The following is a 22,047-nucleotide window of genomic DNA, read 5'->3' on the forward strand; positions in this document are numbered from 1 at the left end:
TCACAAAAAATGTGTATTGACCTTTAAACTCATGTATCCGTCAGCTTTAGATATCATCCTGTCCGTCCTCATCCTTTGTTTTTATTGCTTTTAAATAAATTAGTTTTCATAAATTTTTATCTTTTTAAATACAACCGTCCTCAAGAGCAGCTGTAATTATTCACTTTTAATAAATCACCATCATTAAATCTACTCTGTTCAATCTCGTTGAGCCAAAATAGGCAGTTTGCAACTGTGAAACAAAAATGATTCAAATGCTTTCATTATAAAAATCGCCGTGTTAAACAAATCGGAAACACAAGCCAAAGTTATCGGCGTTAAGCTTCTCTGTAACTAAGAAGCTTTGTATTCTGACCTAAAGGTGCAAACGGCAGAAAGAACGACAGACAAAGAAAAAGCAGATCCTGCATCACCTGAGGGAAACATAAAAAGGTTCATTCTGGCAAGTCTATTTCCCCTCCCAGAATAGAGCAGGGTGCATAAATGATTATCTACTGCCAGGAAAAAATGTGTCTGATTGGATTAATTCAAACGAGGGTCATATCAGAACAAGAAACAATGCATTTTTCCTCACTCTCCTACTGTGTGTTTTTATTTTAATTGAGATGGCCCTAATGGAGGGGGGAGAAGAAAAAGGCAGACAGCGGGAGAGATCATGAAGCAGGACAGCCTCAAGTCAGCTCCAACAGAGGGGCCCTGCTGACCTAGATCCAGGCTGAGCGGGGATGATATTAGCAAAGCAATTAAGGGAGATGACAGCCGTCAGGCAGGGTCAGACTGACAGGGATAGCAGTCTGTCTCCCGCCCTCTTGAGCATGTTCTTTCATTTTCTCTCTCCCTCCTGTAATGGCTATTGATTTTTCACAACTAAACAAGAGGCTCTCTCCACCCAGAAGTGCCTGATTTGGTAAAAAAAAAAAAAAAAAAAAGAAGTTTTAAAAGAAAAAGTGAGTGGAAAAAAAGAAGAAAGTGTTGGTGGCACGGGTGTAATGTGAGGGGAAGGGACTGAGGCTCACAGGTTGGTGACCCTGTCAGTTCTTTGCTTGGATGTGTAGAAATCACTCGGGGCATGTCTAAAACTTAATTCCCAAGAGATGATAAGAAAGTGGATCTTAAACTTTAAAAAGTTGTTCTGCATTTTTGCCACGGGGATAAAAAAAATTATATAATATCTGGGGTAAAATACAGCAAATTCAACTTTTTGGTGGTGTGAAGCAGATAGAGGAAATCCAACCGTAGGAAAAAAAACAGCAAATGAGGAACCCGTGCATTCATAGATGTTTGATCTGTTGGTTTATTTCATCACTTCTTTAATCATATTTTTGTATATAATTTTGCTGCACTACACACTCTGAGCACACATAGTGCATTACTCAAAAATGCTTAGAAATTCAATATTTCAATTACCAAGTAGTCCATACTGCAATATAACATTTTTTTTATCCTTTCTAACTAAAATGTTAGTCTACTAGCACTTTGAGAAGAGTTCAGAGTTCATATTGAGCTCTATTTACACATTGGAGAAAACAGCATTTGTCCTCACAGGAAGGTTAAATGTGTTAAAATCCATTTAACTGAGCGGACATGATAGATTACTTTAAAAGAAGCCTGGATCGTGGTTCCAGGAACCATGAAATTTGGTAGAAAATGTCTTTGTTTCTGCGTCAGTCTACTGTACAATCAACTCCTCTGCTTAATACATGTGTACACCATAATTCATGAGTGAATTAGTAAAATAAACAGCAAATAGAACGGGCTCTTCCTGTCTCCTATTCCTCTATCAGCAGGCTCATCAGATCACTGTTGTGAGACCAATCTCTTGGTTTGACAGACTAACTCCACCATTTCACCATGGTCCAGCGAGGGTACTCCTTAATCGGCTCTGTAGACCCTCGATGAGCTGGTGGAGCGCTCTGTGCAGAAGCTGGTTGAGAACTGGTTAATGTGGTGGCTCACTGAGGCAGCAAACTTCAAACGGTCGAGTCTTTCCAAGTGATGATAAACTCATCATAGAGACATTTAACCTTTGCTCGATAATTTATTGCCTCAAATTATATTTATTGGTATGTTTTATTCAAGTAAATGAAAAAAAAAAAAACATTCAAGTAAACATGAATTCACCTGAACAGATAACCTGCTGAGATTCAGCTCTTAATTATTTGGTCCCACCTCTCCCCATTCACATTTTAAAATGTCAAAATAAGTTGAAAGCGAACCAGTTTACACCAGTAACCAGACATTTGGTGTGGTGTAGAGACCCGGAGTTAGAGACTGAGAGAAAGAGAGAGAAGGGGTATACACAGAGGATGAGAACTTAACTGCTCTTTCAAATTATAATTAAACCATCTCCCTTAAGAGTCTTTTTTCTGACTTTGGATGTGCTGAATCTCAGAATGATGGAGTCGTGCCCTCTGTCTCAAATCTGCCTGCACATTCTTGCTATTTTGAGTGCATTCACACTGACAAGTACAGCTACGTGTACAGAGCACTGCAAGAACCCAGATTAATTCTCACAGTTAGTGGTTGCCATCTTATCTAAACCACGGAAGGGACCCCCAACCAATTTTCATCCAGTGGGAGGTGGAGGATATATCAGGAGTGCTGACTGTGATGCGAGCTAGCTAGTATCAGCTGTTGATTCTATCTAGCTGGACTTTTAGTCACTGAAGATAAATGCGTTGCTAAGTGTGATGTTTATGTGTGTTAAATAGTCATGGCTGGAGCTTCCCACATTCAGTTTGGGGACTACACTACCCCGTCACAATTCAAACCAATTCAAATCAGTTAAATTTTATTTATATATCTCCAAATCACAACAACCGTCGCCTCAAAGCTCTTTAAATTGTAAGCCCTACAATAACAGATGAAAAACGCCAACAATCAGATGACCTCCTATGAGCAAGCAATTGGTGACAGTGGGAAGGAAAAACCTCCAGCAGAACCAGGCTGAGTGAGGGGACGCCATCGGCTGTGACCGGTAGATGGCGGCGGGATAAACGAAGTAAATACTGCACTACATGGAAGTATACCCAACTTAAAGTACAGCACAGAACTGCTAAAAACTGAGGAAAAGTAAGGCCTTCAGCATTTATGAGTCTGCTGATGAAGCACAGGTGTAAGGAACCTAATTACCAAGTGAAATGTTTCGATAAAATAGAGAACGACATATGTGCAGCGACAGTCGCAGAGAAAACAAGATTACGGAAAATCTCATAAAAAACATATTACAGTGCAGCTCCATTAAAATGCCCACAAACCATACATCCTAATTAGTTTACAGCAATTACAGGAGGGACAGTGCCACTTACATCACTCGCCCATTCAGCTGTCACAGAGCAGCGTACGAGCCGCTAAATCCCAGCATGCTTTGCTCCAGGCATGCCACTCAGTGGTGCTGTGTTCGACATATCTGCTTTAATCTGATCTCGGTGGGTGGATGTAAGACTGACAAAAGCAGCAGAGGTTGGCATACAGAGAAGCAAACTCAACACAAAAACAGCTGAGTGATAGTTGAGTGACATTATGAGACATAACGACTGAGGAAAAAGAGCCGGGAGAGGCTCGGATTAATGCGCACCGGATGGATTTAAAAATGTGTTTAACAGTCGCGATGCAAGTTTGTTACAAAACTTTGTAGGTGGCATCTTTGAAGTAACACCTGCGCGACAGACGGACGGAGAGCCGCGGTGCTTTAATAGACTTTTCACTGACGTTAATTGTTTTTCTTTCATCGGCTCGTCTAGCCGCGGAAGGTCAGCGCGTATAGACGAGCTTCTTTTTCAACTGCTCTCAAAAGCCAACGCAACCTGCTCATCCGACACCTCAAGTACACTCAAAAAAAACAAAAAGAAACAGAGCCAGGTACTCACTGCATACTGAACTTTTCTCCCCAGCTCAGATTCTCAATGCTATAGTGCCAAGTACTGCTATCAACACAAATTTCTGCTTCAATCTCAAAATCAATTTTTACAAGCGGCACTTTCATTTTTTAGGGGGTTTACAGCTTGGAAGGAAAGACGGTTTCGATGTGTGGGTTTTGAGGCTCGATGTGAATTTTGATTATTTTAGTAAGCAGCGGGAGTTTAAACTGAAAGGTGATTTGTTTTGCCTCAGCAGTATGCAGCGGTTTCTGAAAGAAGATTCGAGGGCAGCGGAGTTAAGGAAAAACACATATGGTGCAGGAATGCTCGCTCACAAGTATGAGCCCCTATAGTGTTGCTTTGACATCTGCGCTACACATGTGTGCCATCCATAAAACTGCACTAGGATCACTTTAATCGTTTTACATGCACACTAAAATGCACAACCTGTGGATCATCGTAGAGCTTCCTGGATTGTGTCATTAAAGCCAGGGCAAAACGGTGAAAACCAAATCTCCATCTACAAGAGACCGGATAAACACATAACTGCAGATGACCTGTAGCATGTCGGTAATGGCTCACTACTCTGAATCTGTATTCGCCCTGCCATCTCTGCTGAAAGACAATAACCTTTCGCATAAATGACAGCGCACTCCTGAATCCCAGTTTAAGTGGAAAATGCAGTTAAATGCTTTTCTGTGTCTCATGCATGCAAACCCTGACATCTTTGTCACGCCTGAGAACGGCGGCGGACATCTGAGACGCCGTACATAAGCGATAGGTGACATAATGAGATGCACTCTCTGGATGGCTATAAAGGCTCGTGTCAACATTTATGCAAATAAAAATTTGGCAGCAAGTACATTATAACGCAGTGGCACTGACCGCTGATGATAAGGAGGTACATCTGAATTCTTTGATAAGAGTCCCTGTTGGGAAATTAATTTCGGCAGAGGACATTTGGTCCGTACAGAGCTGCGATGTAATTAAGGTTAAAAAGGAGGCTTCATACCAGGCATGGAAATTGCTTCCTTTTAAACGTATCTGTGAATCTGACAGGGGCTGGAACGGGGTGGACACAGGATATTCACAACATCGGCGTGCTGCTTTACTTTTTTATTTCATTTTCTTTAAATGATGCAGGACAGGAAGCGGTGACGCTGTCTAACAGCTCGACCCAGAAAGCAAAAGAAGAAGAAATCCTATATACATTTTCTTTTTTTTTGCCTGCAAAACAGCTTGAGTCAGCTGAAAAATGGAAAAACGTTCAATCAAGTTTAGCAGACAACAAGGAGGAAGGAACAGCAATAAGTCATGGTTTTTATCTCCATCTCTGATATTGCATAATGCATTGTGTAGGCTCTAGTTTATATGCGCATACTCTCAGTATCCTTGAATACAATAGCTTGACCAGATGCAAACATATATGAGGAAAAAATACAAAGATAACAAGCTTTTTTATAGTCGCTTCTGTGGTACGTGGAGGAAAGAGCAATGTAATAAAATACAATATAATGTTCTGCAAATATGAAATTACCTATGATTCTGTTCCAGAAGCACACACTGTTTTATATCTGAGCTCGAGCTGAGCGCTGCTCAAGAGATTAAGTGAAACAATACACCTCATGTGCAGCGATAACCATCTTACAATAGCATGCCAACTAATGACGCAAACCAAGCTTTGATTTACGGGTCGTGACTTAACGTTATAGCCGGAGCACAGATGCCAAGCATAAAAATCAATACGACATTACTTGCATGGAGGCCGGGCAATAGGGGACGTTGAGGTGTAGATATTCTTAAATAAGACAGCTGACATGACAGACATACTGTGTGCTCTGAAATGGCAAAGCCCGCTGCTTGATATCATCAGGCTGCAAGACGTTTTCACCGAAAGGGGGACACGAATGTTTGGCATGGAGGGCTGAGGCGAGGCACGGCTGACAGGACTCTGTGCATGAGTAGATGGATGGACGGACAGCTGGCGATGCTGAACATTTTTCAGCTTTCTCTTTGCATCATATCGCAGCGTTATACTCGCTTTCCTCGCCCGAGTTGGCAATTTAAAATGGGAACTGAAGGGGTCTTTCAATAAACTGCCCGGTAAAGCCTATTTATCGACGCTTCTCCAATGCAATGATTTTTTTTCTTCGCGTGGACGCTTTTGCAAATCCCGGTATTTCTCCAGCTCATGGGTCTAATCAATGAATTGCAGCCGGCAGATAGCATCAGACTTATTGTTTTTGTCCCAGCGTGCTCATCCTTGGCTCAGTGATGCACACGCTGCAGAGACTGATTTATTTTTTAATTTCAGTGATTTTTGTGTGTCTTTTTTGTTTTCTGGTTAAACACAAATTTAAACAAATTAAGTTTTATAACCCTGAGCACTTTTTAAGGTGGAAGGTCAAGTGACATTTTGAAGCTGTAATGAATACAGTACGTTTTTTTTTCTAGCCTATTCAATTTACAGTGTGCTATTTGAAATGCTGCACATAAGAGCTTATAAAACCGGTCATTTAAACATCACTATGAGCACATGACGGTGAGCCAAAGCAAGGCTGCCTCGCACCTTTTAAGCTGCAAAGCGGAGAAATTTTATCTGCTGAGCCAAACGTGAGCCGACAGTTTTTAATGACTTTTAAATATTATTGCCTTTATTGTAGTCATCTGCTCCTGATTGAGGACATTAGAGGTAAAGTGGTAGGGTAGTTTTTTTTCACCCCCATTCTCCCTTATGATGTGATCATACCGTGCAGTCCCTCAGGGCGCTTTAAGGAAAAGCGACAACACCGATACCATGAAAATGCCAGCATGCCCCATTCACAGATATTAGCCTCAATGGCCTGGATAAGATGCCATGCTAAAACCCCTGCTGCGTGTATGTGTGCGCGTTTCTGTGTGTCAGCCTCTTCCGATTCTATGCTCCTTTAAACCACGGGCCGACCCCCTGCCGCGCCGTACGTCTTAATCACTCCAGGGGCGTGCAGGAGACAATGCCTCACTGTTTATGTGACAAGAATATAACCGGGTACGTACGACAGCGCGGGTCGCAGTCAGTGTTTATGAATGTGCGTTTATGTTCCGACTCTGTTATGGTCTGGTGACAGCATGTGAATGGGATCCCCGTGCTCCCACCCCTTTCTATCATTAAAGATGTGTGTGTGTGTGTGTGTGCTGTGAAGGCCAGAGGTTGTCTTATGAATGGCACCAGGCCCTGACCTTGCTCCTAACGCCCCCCGCCCTTCCTACACACCTGATTATTCTCAACCAAGACAATATCAGACATGCACTTCATGGTGCCCAGGTCAGAGGTCATGTCATTAGTGCCATTATTTTCTGCTTAGAACATTACTTTCCCCAGGACTACCCCCCTCCACTACACTCCCAACACTTCCTGTCTCTGCAGCTTAATACTTCAGCGCGCTGTGCCCCAATGAATGCCTTTCTAAAGGTTTTTTCTTTTCCCCTTCGTCAGCAGGTGAAGACACTCTGTTTTAATAATAGTGGCAGACGTAGGGTTTTTAAAAACACTATGAAACATTACATAAGGCAACTTCTGCTGTACTCCGCTGAGTTGAAGTAAGTGGTTGTGGGAGATGAGGCACCTTTTTGCATTTAATGTCTTTATCCCGTCACAGTGGGACAGTCCATTAGGTGAAGGAACATGTGTGGATAAGCACAAAGTGTAATATTACAGACTTTAGTTAAAGGATAAAAAGGAATATACTCCAAGCAGCCACAACATTAAAACAACAAAAGCTGAACAATCTAAATGCTATTTTCACCTGGGATTTTGGCTTCAACAACAAATAAGCTGCTGCTGCTGAATGCGATTTTGAAAACTCAAAATTCAAATTTTATTTGTCACGTACACAGTCATACACAGTACGATATGCAGTGAAATGCTTAGACAACTGCTCGTGACCTAAAGAAAAAAAAAAAAAGGAAGAGGCTATGAATAAGAAAGGAAATAAATATGAAAAATTAAAAAGGGTAAATTTAACTAGGAGGGAATAAAATATAAATTAAGGTTAAAAATGAAATAACTGTACAACACAAATTAGAATGAAGGGTAAATTTAACTGGGAGAATAAGATAAAATATATAAATTAAAGTTGAAAATAAAATAACTGTACAACAAAATACACAATATAGAAATATATAAGAATGTATGAAGAAATATAAATAAATATATACACAATGACAGCAGCTGTACAAATATTAACTGGAAATGAAGAATATAGTGACCAGTGTTGTGCAATCCACATTATGTCTTGTGCAGTGCAAATATGCTTAAAGTGATTTAAGTGATGAAGTGAAAACAATGTCCAGAAAGTCCAGTGTGTGTGTAAGAACCATATGTGTGGGTCAGTACTGTGTGGTGGTGTGATTGAGAGACCGTATCGCCTGCGGGAAGAAGCTCCTCCTCAGTCTCTCTGTGTTGGTCTTCAGGGAGCGGAATCGCTTTCCTGACCTCAACAGAGAGAACAGTCTGTTGTTGGGATGGCTGAGGTCCTTCACGATCTTCCTGGCCTTGGTCCAGCACCGCCTGCTGTAGATTGAGTGCAGGTCAGGGAGCTCTGAGCGGATGGTGCGCTCAGCTGACCGCACAACCCTCTGTAGAGCTCGTCTGTCCTGCATGGTGCTGTTCCCGAACCAGGTTGAGATGTTTCCCGTCAGGATGCTCTCTATGGTGCACGAGTAAAAGTTCCTGAGCACCTTGGAGGGCAGTTGGAAGTCTCTCAAGCGTCTGAGGTGGTAGAGACGCTGTTGGGCCTTTTTCACCACGGTGTTGATGTGACAGGACCATGACAGGTCCTGCGTGATGTGAACTCCGAGGTATTTGAAGCTGTCCACTCTCTCCACTGGGCACTCGTTGATGACGGGGGTCTGGTAGTTCCTCTCCTGCTTAGTGCTGAAGTCCACTATCAGCTCCTTTGTCTTACTGACGTTTAGAAGGAGGTTGTTCCTCTGGCACCAGTTCTCCAGATTCCTAATCTCCTTCAGGTAGGCCGTCTCGTTGTTATCAGAGATCAGGCCCACCACGACGGTGTCGTCAGCAAACTTGATGATGGTGGTGGAGCTGGTAGTGGCCACACAGTCATATGTGTACAAAGAGTACAGCAGGGGGCTCAGAACACACCCCTGGGGGGTTCCAGTGCTGAGAGTGGTGGAGGCTGAGACATGTCCGCCCATCCTTACTGCCTGTGGTCTGCCAGTTAGGAAGTTGGAGATCCACTGACACATAGATGAGCTGAGTCCCAGATGCTCCAGCTTGGTGGTGAGTGTGGAGGGAATTATGGTATTAATTATATGGTATTATGGTATAAACTCTTCTTTAACCTGTTTTGTTTTATTCCTGAGTTTTGTTATTACTTCCTATCCTACCACTCTGACGCACCCTGTTGTGTTAAAGCACTGTGTGGTTTGATAAAGTTAATTATGGTATGACTGTAGGCTGCTTTATTGATCAGCGGTGTCATCATCTCTGAAATTTTCCAAGACATCTAAGTAAGAAGTATCATTCTCTAAGGCTGTGGGCAAGTCACACAGAGACCTCTGGCGTGACATGGCGTTTTAGCATGTACACATTCTGACATCCACCCGATCTCGATGCCTGTTGCTGTAATGCTAACAATTTCTCCTTCCTTGAATCACTTTGGGTCCAAATTTTCAGATAAAGTTACTTATTCAGCCATTTTTACTGTTCCCACCACATCAAATTTAAAAACAGCTGTTCACTTTTTAATTAATGCTAATATCTTAATGTATCTATAGTGTAAAATCTATACTATTAAATGAAATATTAGCATCGCTGAAGGCTAGATTCTAACTACATTGCTGGTTTGAACTGAACTGTGCATAACGACATTGAGCCCACATGGTAACATAGAAAAAGAAGTATTTTCAAGTAAGGATATGAATATCTTTGGGAAGGTTGTTTGTTATTTATTTATTCTTGACCTCGGGACCTTCAGAAAATAATGTAAGAATAATGTAAACCCAAGGTCTGGATACTGGCTACAGCATCTCAGTGTCTTCAGTGAATGGAGTCACAGAGCCAAGGGAAAGATTTATTTTTTAAATCTCATTTTCATGGTATATATATTTTTCCTGTTACATTTATTAAAAGGAAAAAATTACGTCGTCTTTGCTGCTTGAAACATACCAGCGTTTAACAGAGAGAGATAGCCTAAAACGAGTGCAAAACATACATTTTCTTTGAATCCATTAATGACGACGAGAGATTTCCTGCTCAGTCTAAAGTCAAGGTTAGCCCTTTTCGAGAGCACAAAACTGGAACTTCATGTTCAGCTTAATCAAGGTGACCACCGGGATTTATTAGTATTCACTGACAAGAAGGAGTCAATGCACACGCCTCACAGCAATTTACTGCACTCCTCAACAGGAGAGATGTAACTTTCTTTCTCATTAGCCGCTGCAGACACTCTTCCACTCTTTTATTTACCTCCACCCCTCAACCTTCCTCCACAATAGCACAGAGGATGGGCTGCCAGATGATAGCACCTTTGTCTGAGCGGCTCTGCGTGGCTACCGGAGGGACCCGTTTTCCTCCTCGCAGAAGCTTGTCATCTATCATTACTTGAGGCGGCCTTGAGAATGATTCTGGCAGACAGCTCAAGCTTACCGTCTGGGGGCCCAACATAAACAGCACACTGCTGGGCAAACAAGGGTGATGATGACCATTATTTCCCAAGATATGTGGTTTAAAAAGCAAACAAACAAACAAAACTTTATTGAGTTTTGTTGGCAGGCAGTGCAACATTTCTGATCATTAGAATTCGGTATTTTCTTTTTCCTTTTCACATGTTGCTGTGTGGATTTAGGGCACATCCACACAAAGAATGTCTGGAGCAGATAAAACACTCTAGATCTCTAACTCTTTTTGGTTGAAATTTGAACAGCAGCATTCAGAAACAAATAACCACACCATGGCCCCATGAAAATGCAACTCAGCGTGCTACTCTGAGCTGAATGTGGTGCAGTTTGTTTGGCGTAAAACAGTCGTACCAACTAATGGAAAAATCCCCAAACCGCTCTGAGCTTTATGGGCACATGGAGACAGATGGTAACACCTTATAGCCAGCGGGTAACCACTAGCTGTAAGATATTCCCATAGACACTTTCAATTAGTGGGTAGATGGGTTAAATGCAGGGTATCAAATAGTGGCCTTCAAAGGTTTAAAGACCATTCTTGTAATATCACCGAAAGCAAAAGATTACTGTTGGATTACTGATTAGTAATCCAACAATTAGTTTGGACTGGAGTATAAATACAACATAATAAGGCAAAGGTGACTATGGCTGTTCTAGACGACCAACACTATCACAATGGCCTGGTGTTTAATTCAAATAAAAGATTTTACTATTTAAATACATAGAGGGTGGACATATTAATAAAAATAACTCAATCTTTGACCAGTTGGGGGTAGGGCTGTGCGATATGACCAAAATCTCATATCCCAATATAAGAATTCTATCGTCCGATAACGATATAAATCACAAAAATTTAACATTTCCTGTAAATTCTGTGAATCTCGGGCAGCTCGACTTGCGTGAAGTGTTTCCAGCTGGGCGTCGTGGACCTGGAGTCGAGTGTTTTAACCGATGCATGAAACGATACATTTTTAGACATAAGTTGTAACAGCCGCCGTTTTGTTTGTGAGTATTTATTACACGGCGTGCTGCGGGGAAAAGCCTGTTCTAAGGTTTGAGTCTAAGGTTTATTTTTTAGCACCTGACGGCTCTTTTTTAATTCTCATCCATAAATACTCTGCATCTTTCATGTGATTCAATTTATTTTGAAAAGTCTCAACAGGATCTTGAGCTTTATTGTGAAAGGCTTATGTGGAACATAAACAAGCGGACACGCGATGATGTTACCGTCGTTGTTGCCAACGACAACGCATAAAAACAGGCGCTTGTCCGTCCGTAGTGTGGTTATATTAAATATAAGAGAAAGAGAGAACTTTAAGACATTAATATAGCCACTACAGTGACCATCAAAACGATGAAAAAATATTGCCGTAAAGAGTTTATTTTGCGACACCACGAAACAAACGATAGCGTAAAATGAAACTATAGATGTTTTTATATCGTCATCCGATATATATCGTTATATCGAACAGCCCTAGTTGGGGGTATTTTGTTGGCATGGTTGGGTGCATTTGTCCATTTAGAAAGGATACAAAGGCTTTCTGAGTGAACACCATTCCTGTCCTGAGTGGAATGATCTCTTATGGCATCAAGGGTTTAGTGACTGAGTTTTTTTATAGTGACAAAATTCTAGAAATTTTGAAATTAAATGAATTTCCCCTTTTGCCTTTTAAAAAAAAAAACAACTATTGTAGTCGTTTAAAGGAACTCCTAAGGTATTCGTTTATTTATTTTTTTTTAAGTATTAGAAGGTATTAAGAGTTTCTTAAAAAGAGGAAAGAAAATGCAGAAAGGTCAAAAGTAATGAGCTGCTTAGCCATGAAGCTCCCAGCATGCAGTTTTTGTGCTGATGCTAATGCTAGAGGAGGTTTTAAGCCCTGTGGTTACTGAGTCAGGAGAACACTGGTGACTTTCACCAACTAAACACCTCAGCACTCAGTGACCCCACTAAGTAACTTTACATGATCTTTGCAATAATAACTCCTACTGCTGATCAAGTAATATTTAGGAGACAAACTGACTTGGCAACAGTGGCCTCGTATTTAGTGCGCTCTGTAGAATGACTGAGTCTTTTCAAATGTTTGGAAGGGCAGACAGCATGGCCACCTGGGACTGGGACCAGAAACACCAAGGCGAATTTAGATGAAAAGGGGCGGTCCAATTCTTTTGTCCATGGAGTGTAGTCTTGAAATGACTGAAACAAGTCAATAAAATCCTGCAGTGCAGCGTTTGCTGATTTCTTCACGTCATCCCCAAACTAATGCAATTATAACTTGTAAAAAAGAAGCGATCACAAAAAAAGCAACTTTATAAATGCTAACAGTGCATCAGTGATGATCTCTGGATCTGGATCTCTTGCCACCTTCGAGCAGCACAATGATCACACAAACAAATAACAGGCCTTTCACACTCTCAAACCGTGACGCAGTTCATTTCATCACAAGGACTGAGGACAGCTGAGACATTTCTCGCCTATTAATATCAAGTAAATTGAGAAGTGCAAGTGTAAATTGGCGTTCTAGGTTGCCAATTTCGTCGGCTACTGTAAAATACGACTTAAATTTATTCAAGTGAAGTTTTCATTACATGAAGCAGTATTCATAATGAATCCATACACTGACAGAAGCTAATTTCTAAAGGATTAAGCATATCAATCTCACTGTCACCAAGTCCCTTCTTTGCTCAGATTTCTCTGACAAAGCTATAACTCCTTGCCAGAATTTTTTAGGCCGCGTTAGCAGCTCCAAGAATGCCTGATAATATCTCAACCCACTCAAATCTCAACACTTGAACACTTTAAGAAAACCTTTCCCGAACAGCACTTGTATTTTCAATCTGCTGCATTAGACTGACCAAAATGTAAACACTCTACTCCACACCTGGCCCACTGTGAGCTGTGGCAGAGCATTTCTGTTACTTAATAACTAAGCAAAGAAATTCCTGATGCACAAAAGCCCAATGTTACGCTCAACTGGTAATTACCAACTCGTACACTACTTGAACCAAAAAGTGGTAAACACCGGTGGTTAAAAATTCCAGCTGTGTTATTAGACTTCAGCACATGATGGACTGCAGGGAACGGCCTATAGCACCGAACTAAATTTAACCTCAGACTACAACACACAAGTTGCAACTGTGATCAAAGGGGAGGCATTTAAAATGCATTGAGGAGTACAGATGATTTGCCAAATCTAAAAGCAGGATGATTGTGGGCCACCTTCCACAAACCCAACACCATCGAGTGATTTTACACCTGGAGCACCCCAGTGAGATATGAACCCAGCAAAGAGCACACGTAATGAGCACCGTTCATTAGTGATGCACTGACCCAAGACAGGACATACACATAATCACACACACACACGAAACCCCGCCTTGATGCCTGTGGCGCCCATGCCTGGTCACCTCGCTCCGGGATCAAAGCCAGTATGTCGTTCTAATCAGTCCTCACAGTGGGCAACCCCATTAATTCAATTCTATTTCATCAGCGGTGAGCAGACCACCGGAGGGGTCTGCACATTCCTGGGGTCCCGCGGTCCAGGAGTAATCCTATCTCTTAATGACCCGAGATCAGACTCTAGCCCAAGTAATTGCTTCGAGACCAACTTTGTTTTGCTTGCCGACATAACTGCGAGATCATCGCGGGAAAGAAACAAAGACAGACACAACTCATTTTATGGACACGGCAGGGAAGTCAAGCAGAATTAATGACACCATATATCAAGTAATTCCAGACAATCAACCCCCCGCCAAACCAGGCCAACACTACACGTTATGCACAGTAAGCTGTATCAAACAATCAAGGTTTTGTCAGCTCGCATTAGAGCATAATCAGATTAGATTTTTATAGCCCTTCTCCTCTACAGCAATATCGTTAGTAAAATTTGTGAAATTAAAATGGCTCCAAAGAGTTTCCATGGAAAAAAACAAAACAATAAAAAGACATGGCAGAATATGACTGACTCATGTTTTATTGTGCTTTTGTATTATGCCGTGTGGCTTGTCGGTGGCATAATAAGATGTTTATTGGGACTTAAGATAATGAGCTTTTCATATCTTACCGTACCTTTGGTCTCTTGTGGATGGGGATGCTCATCACAGACAAATTAGATCTTTTGAGTATTGCTGTCTACACCTGCAGAAACAATAACAGTTGGTAAATGGGAAGGCTTTGAGGAAAAAAAAAAAAAGCACTGCTATAAACGTGGTCCTAATACTCTGGTGTTCTCAAAAATTAATAAGAAACAGGTTTCCATTCACTCAAAGAGTATGAAAGTGAGGACAGATCTACACACAGACGTACTATTAATGGCTCTACAACAGTCCCGAGAGAATATCGGAGGTCAACAATAGACAATTGGCAGTGGGAGACAGCCAAACTAAACATATATGGCTGGAAAGCTCCTTGGGATTAGTAGCAAACAAATGTCTGAGTGAAAATGTGAGAAAAAAAACCTTCCAATAATACACAAAAGTGAAAGCTCTGCTCTTTTTGAGATGACGACAAAGGAGTTTTTGCATGGGACGTGACACTTCAAAGGGCCTCATTGTCGCACGTAACAACAGAGCTGGTGTTGGTAAAAACAGCGATCATCTGACTCCTCGACGGTGGCAGCCTTTGGAAGTCACCACGTCTCCTTCTTTGTTTGTGTCTGTCTGTTTATGAAAGAGTACGTGCTTCTGTTTGGAATCTATGCACAATGACATTTTTTTGCTGAAAACAAGTGAGGGGGGGGGGGAAGGAAAAAAAAACTTGGTAGACATCTTTTTATCATTTTGATCACCGCAAATAAAAGAAATAAAGATCAATTTGGCAAACAAAGAGGCTTTAAACAAAACAATCTATGGTGTCGGGATTTTGTTGTCTTTTTGAAAAAAATTTCATGACCCTTTTGCACGGCAGCGTACAATTAAAAAATAAAAAGAGTATAATCACATTTTTGTGGATTCTCTAATATCTGAAGATGGGGCTTCAACAAGCCCACCGCAGGTCACGCAGGAGCCGTTTCCACAAAATGTTAGGTGAATTAGCTGATGCCCCTGCAGCACACAATAGGAGATGACGCAATCCCACTACCACATTTACTCAGTTACGGTTTAGATAAGGGTCTTGCCTTAGTACAGGTAGAGCACAGGAAGACTGTTTCCTAACTGCGTACTGGACATCACACAGGCTTCGTACAGACTAGAAAACTGGCAGATTAAAGGATGTCTGATCCGACTGCGCCAGATATTGTCAAAAGCACTACTGTCATGTAATATATATAGTATATACGTATACATACATTTCTCAGAGCAGCCTACATAAACCACTATGCAATACAGCCACACTGAACTTTAAGAGCTGCCAAAAAACCCTCTTGTTCTACTTTCACAAAGAGCATTGCCTTTTCTTTTTACCGACACACCAAACATGCACTGACATCGTAGATGACGCAGTGTGAGAAAGAACAAAAAGTTAAATTAGGCTCCCTTCATCGGAACCAAAAAAAACACTTCTGTTTACACATTTCTGCAAGTCCACATAAAACTCCAATACAAACGAAAACGCACTGTATTTAAGCAAAACACTGTTGGTGCCCTTTTATCGCTGTGATTGTTAGACAACCGATAATCACAGCATTTGTGTACACATTTTTGATGTGAAGCTACATCTCTCTTTTCCTTTACTGTCCCTCTGTGAGCTATGCCACAAACATTTTCTTCTCCTTCAAAATAATACACCGATATAGGTATATTAGTTCCCAGGATGGGCAAAGCAGACGGGGAAACGTTTTCAAAAAGGGAAATGTTATTGAATGCTCATTTATCCTGTTTCGCTGACACTTCCACCGAGTCACGCGCATCACGTCAGACTTTCTGCAGGGCTGGATCTTGAGTACATTTTGTCTTTTTTTAAAGATGAAACACAGTGAATGAAAGCTTATTTCTTTATTCTTGGGGTGAAGGGAAGGAAAAAAAGTCTGATTGCATTTGTGATGTTGTGCAGGAATGGAAAGGGCTACCTTGCCAAATCGTTCTCGAGAGGATGATAAAAGACAACAACTCGCTGGGTTTTAAACATTTTTTTCCACCATCAATTTATGGGGCTAAAATACATCTGCTGTTGCAGAGTCTAAAAAAAATAAATAAAATTTGTGACATATGGCTGTTTATGTAACAGTGCCAAAATAATCCAGAGTGAAATCTCATTAAAAGTTAGAACACAACCAAGTGTGCATATATAAGAAGTATATTTTAAGAAAGTCATAATGAATATGCACCCGAATATGATGTGTTTTGGTGCCACCACCCATTTTCTTTATGGAACGTAAGATTAGAATTTTAACGACATAAACAGTCAATAACTTCCAGGCAATATTGTATATATTGAGTTTGATGTGACAAAAATTACCAATACTTATTATCCGAACCAAGCGCATTGGCACTGGTGTGTAAACGAAAACCTTGAATTTCTTTCTCGTATTTTTTTTTTTTAAAAACAAAATGAGTTGAACCCCCGTAGGAGAAATGTTTACTTTGGCATGAAATTAGAGATGTTTTCCATTAACTCCACACAAAGGAACATCATTAACCATCTCATTGACTTCTCCCTATAGATTTATATTTGCGCTCTTCCTCTAATTGTCTACGCATTTGTGATGAAATTCGAATACTTGCAGTCCAAAGGCCACTCCTGAATGACATTTAACATACTTAATAACCTTAAAAATGAAAAATATCACTGGGATAAAAAGGTGAAGCGGTACAACTTTCAGTCACTCGCTGCCTTACTCAAATGATGTACAGAAAAAGTTCTACCGTGTCCGTTATTGCAAACTTGTCAGAATGAACCCCAGTTATAAATCATCTACGTAATTATCAATTGATTGAAGCAGCTAACTGTGAAAACCACATGGAAGTATAATACATCAATTTTAATGACATTTCTTAATCAGAACGCTGAGCAATCAGCAGAGACCAATTAAGGCCTGAGAGATAGAGACCTGCCATTAATAATCACACTTGGCTGCCATCACATTGGCTCCATTCTCAAAAGGGTGTTTGAGCAGTTTTGAAGTGGACTATTCATTTCAGGGTAAAGGTATTGCCGCAAGACTCGAGAGCTGCAGCAGGAACAGGAAAGCAAAGTAAAAAGAGTACAGCAAAAAACTGCAAATGCCGAGCAGCTTCACGTTATGGCCACGCCGTCAAATGACTGGTGTGACTACAGTTAAAAAAAAATTCTCTCATAAAAATCAAAGGGCTTCTTTTCCAAGTGGCATTGAATTCTTGTCCACAGAGGAGGGAATGGATAGGCCTATCTTGCAAATGCTGAGAAAAAGAAAATGTCTACCCTTCAAAGCTATAAAACCACAGCGGGGCCCACGGGCACAGAGCAATGACAGATATCTTTACAATGCCACCTTCAGCTGCAGCCTTATTAACGTTATGGTCAGTTTTATTGCGGACAAAGTCTGTTCATCTTTGAATGCAAAAACAGCCAAGCTGCAACGCATAAAACGTACCAGGGGCACAGAGACCAAGCAGCAACACTGCCCTTTATGTCTTTCCAAGCAGGAGTTTTCTTCTCTCTGATTTTTCACTTTGCATTTGCTTGGCTGCTGATATGAGTGGCAATTGCCTGACTTTTAAGTCTACTCCAATGAACTGTGTCCATGTAAAGAGAGGTTAAACAGCCAGGGTTGCATCTGAGCGAAGGCAGTTGTATAACCAAAGTCACTGTCATTGGCGTTTCCTTTTTAAGCTTTATGCACTAAAATCTTTCTCACGCACAAAGTCTTGAATGATCAGGGCCCATCATATCATAAAGATGTCACACTACCATATTATCCTAATAACAAACTTCCCTCTCAGACTGCAGGCTTAGTCTAAAGCATTTAAAAGTAAAATGGGAGGCAGACCCTTCAGCTATCAGGCCCCTGTCCTGTGGAACAAGCTCCCAGTTTGGTTTTGGGAGACAGACACCCTGTCCAGTTTTAACTCTTCGATAAAGCTTATAGTTAAGGCTTGATTAGGTGACCTGAACTTTGCCTTAGTTATGGTGCTGTAGGCTCAAACTGCTACAGCAGCAGTCCCCAACCTTTTTTGCGTCACAGACTGGTTTATGTCCGACAATATTTTCACAGACCGGCCTTTAAGGTGTCCCGGATAAATACAACAAAATAAAACCAGAACCAGAACAGTACCAAAAAAGAAGATTTATTCATAACACACGGGGAAAGACCCAAGGAAACCAAGTTAACGATAAAAATGATTTAAAAAGCTGATAAAAATGCAGAAAAACACAAATTTCACCTCTGTGCTACACGACTTCAAGTGAGGCACTGAGCACTTCTGTTCACTCCCCGTGTGTTTATATGCCACCAACATATCATTACATTTTTGTCTTCTTACTGTTGATTTAGACTTATGCAGTGAATCTTTGCAGAGTGTGCGACATAACCTACGTAGGTGGTTGAAATCGTTGCCAGCACTCATACTTTTGTGTAGCGTTTTATGTATTAATTACATTGTGGTCGTGTTTTATATGCGGTGCCAGACACGACACAAACAAATAAAATGCTGGTACATTTTTCCCATCCTGCGCCCCTGCTCTTTGTTGTGGTCATTTTCTTTTTGTTTTCCTTTTATTTGGAGGGGGGAGGCAAACATATTTGTCCCTTCAGATTTTCCACTTCTTTGTAAATTCCCTCACGTCCATTCTGACGGTTTCAGCGACCTCCCTCCAGGAATTCGCTGCCATCTGAGTCCTTATATTGGAGCAATGATTATCATTCCTTATTGAGGCAATGATTGTTATTCTCACTGATAAATTAAAAAGCCGTGGTGAAAAAGTAGTCGGAACACACAGGAGTCATCAACAGTGCTGAACAGGCCAGTTACAATAGCTGTGGGCTGCATTAAGACATGTAGATATGATTTCTAGGGACGTTCATGTCATGTTACGGCATAAAGTTTCAGAGGGGTTTGCGGTTACAATGTACCTATGATGTAGATTTAAAACAAAGTATAAAGTATACCCTACGAGTCTGCGTCTCTCTTTTCTCTTTCTCCTTGACTCTCAACCGATCACGGCGGATAGCCACCAATCCCTGAGCCTGGTACTAACAGTGGTTTTCTTCCTATTATAAGGGAGTTTTTCCTTCCCACTGTTGCCAAGTGCTTGCTCGTTGGTTGTCAGGCTTTTATCCAAATATACTAAATTCATTACCTTATGGCATAAAGTGCTTTGAGGCGACTGTTGTTGTGATTTGGCGCCCTATAAATAAACCTGAACTCAATTGAAAATTGAATAGAATATGAGCTAATGTCAATAGTCCAATTTTGATAATGTGGTGACCCACTTACACAGAGTTTAAATGAATAAAAACAGCCCCTTTTCCTTTTTAATTTGTTGCTGGCTGTCATACGGTAATTACTAAATACAATTAATGACCCTGGTCATTGTGCTGCAGGTATTTATACAGAGAAAATCTACTGCCAACGTGAATTAATCAACAGTGGAGTGCATGCATCGCAGCATTAGGATGGCTGGGATGGTGCCAATATTTTATAAGCTGCTGTGGCCCTTGAAAGAATACATCCGAACTAATGCAAACAGGTTGTAAATAGGATAATATTACAGATCCACATCACACCACCTGTAAACACGTGATTTATGTACCCTCTTAACTCAAAAAGCCACCTTTTAACTCGCGCAGTTGGAGTATGCAAATCAGACATGGCTGTAAGTCACTGTTATGTATACTACAATTAATTGTGAACGATTTACATATTTAGTGCTCACTGCAGATAAATGATTCAGAGGCTTCCCCTCAAACAGATCCCTTCAAAATAAATGCATGGTGAAGGACGAAGTAGGAGTGGCATCCCCAGATTCAGGTAAGAAGATTACTGGGCAAACCCCGCTTTTAGTATATTTTCTTGTTAATACCAAGACAAATGGCAATTTAAAAAAAGAAAAGAAAAAAAAATCCACCCTGAGGCACACAGCACATAGACTATACACTGCAGTTACAATGTGGCACCACTGAAATGACAGTGGCAAAGCTCAAATGGTTTTATTGTAAATTCCCATGGTTCTGAGACAAAAAGCAAGTGAAATGAGTTCAAGTGACTTCAGTGACCGGTGAAATTTGTTTTCCTCTTGAAGTAATTTGAAGTCTGGTTTGCCTCAAGCAGACAGAGTTAGTTTGAGTCTGACATTCCACCTCAAAACCTCTTCCAACAGGCCTCTCTTTAAGCTTGGCTTCTCCTCAAGGCAGATTCAATTATTCAATTTCAAATAAATGATTACATAATGTGTCCGTGTCCTTTTAAGGCCCGGTGCACTTCCCAAACAATGTCTGCTTTAGACTCCTTTTTTTTAACAACTTGGACATAGCTTGAATAGGTTTTGTATTACATTATAGATGATGTTTATTCCAAAGCAGAGATAAGATAGTGAAGTGCACCTTATTAAAATGAGTAAGGTTTATAAAAGGGATGCCTGGGGAGCTGTGGCCGTCAGCTGCGGTGCAGAAATATTCCTGTAGACAGGCTTAATGGGGGCCTGCATAAACAGGAGGAAAAATAGCAGTGGTTCTGTTGGTTGTGATGGTCTACAAGATAAAAAAAAAAAAGATTTTCCATGCCTACCTCTTTCACAGCCCGCTCCCTCCCTTGATGGTGCAAACCTACGGCATCATCGCATGGGGCTAACAGGCTTAACCTGCCCCCTGCGGAGCCACTCACCACACAGCCGCCTCCCCGAGTGCAGCGGCCCTGAGATGTAGCCTCACAGGCTTGAGTCCAAACCAAATCCTCACCCCGTGTCCCCAAACATGTCAAGTGAATTTAAACACTCTATGTGGGTATTAGCATTAATGGAATGGTCTTCAGTTTTCCTAACAATGCTTTCTCTTTTTTTTTTTTTGGCAGGAGGACCAAATACTTTCAATGCCACATTGAACAAATGCAATCGGAGCTAAAGTTACTGGTAAATTTAGAATTTAAGTGCAGCCCTTGGCCCTGGTGTTATGGCCTAATGGCTCACAGCCTTTTGTGTAGGGTGGTTCAGATTCCTGGAAAGCATAGCTGTTTGACAACAAAACACTCATGCCACGTACTACATATTACAGCCACAGCAACACTATGACAACTTAACACTTTTAAAGTCAGCAGATTAAAGACCTAAAATCATTACACTAACAGAAATCTTACTGTTAGGTGTTAATATTGAAATATGTGAAAAAAATACAAATAAAACTGAAACATAAATGTATATTAAAGAACCTATTCAGTTAAACAGTACCAAAATTCCTAACTTTCATAATCAACAACATAAATACAACAACAGAAACTAAGCTTTGAAAGTGATCTATTAAATCAAATCTCCATGGATGCAGGAGGTTCAGAGCTTAGTGCATTTTGAGACCATTTGAGTCTCTGAAAAGGGAAACTGCAGGCTTTTTAGAAATATGATACCAGCATCACTAGCCCTTGAGCGACTGTGTTCAAGAGGGCA

The 22,047-nt window shown here is 41.0% G+C and overlaps 1 protein-coding gene across 7 annotated transcripts in view; it reads right to left on the bottom strand.

Moving 5' to 3' along the window:
* The window catches only part of klhl29 (kelch like family member 29), a 274,138-nt gene that overhangs the window by 232,837 nt on the left and 19,254 nt on the right, over positions 1-22,047 (bottom strand). For 2 of the 7 annotated variants that reach the window (XM_026142813.1, XM_026142807.1), the window contains exon 2: positions 14,605-14,673. The exons of 4 other annotated variants lie outside the window; for them this stretch is intronic. The gene's annotated coding sequence lies outside the window, so the exon portion shown is untranslated. Of the gene's footprint in view, positions 1-14,599; positions 14,674-22,047 lie in introns of all 7 variants that reach the window. One more of the 7 variants, XM_026142810.1, reaches the window with a different exon arrangement.

This window comes from Astatotilapia calliptera, chromosome 15, assembly GCF_900246225.1.
Source record: "Astatotilapia calliptera chromosome 15, fAstCal1.2, whole genome shotgun sequence".
Lineage (NCBI taxonomy): Eukaryota > Metazoa > Chordata > Actinopteri > Cichliformes > Cichlidae > Astatotilapia > Astatotilapia calliptera.